The following is a 490-nucleotide window of genomic DNA, read 5'->3' as shown; positions in this document are numbered from 1 at the left end:
TCGGGGTGGGGGGTCCCTCAGCCCGGCCTGTGCCCCCTCGCAGTCTGGGACCCCTCGGGAGATAACGACCTGCTGGCTTAGGCCCGCTCCCGGTGGCAGAGGGCAGGCCCAATCCCTAGGTGCAGCCCCTGGTCGGGCTCAAAGCAGGGCCAATTGGGGAGTTGGGGAGCCGCCCCCTGTCATGCACAGAGCAGGGTGTATTGGGAGGTTGTGATGCTATCCTCAGTCACACTCAGGATAAGGCCGATTGGGGGGTTGGGGCACAGCCTCCAGGACACTCAAGGCAGGATCAATGGGGAGGTTGCAGCACCACCCCCTGTCACGCACAGAGCAGGGCCAATCAGGAGGTTGGGGCGCTGCCCCCTGACACTCACAGAGCGGGGCCCATCAGGGGGGTTGGGGCTCCTTACCCTGTCACACACAGAGCAGGGTTGATCAGGGGTTTGGGGAGCTCCCCACTGTCACGCACAGAGCAGGGCCGATCAGGGGG

The sequence above is a fragment of the Myotis davidii genome, unplaced genomic scaffold (assembly GCF_000327345.1).
Source record: "Myotis davidii unplaced genomic scaffold, ASM32734v1 scaffold229, whole genome shotgun sequence".
Classification (NCBI taxonomy): Eukaryota; Metazoa; Chordata; class Mammalia; order Chiroptera; family Vespertilionidae; genus Myotis; species Myotis davidii.
Note: the sequence above shows the minus strand (reverse complement) of the source record.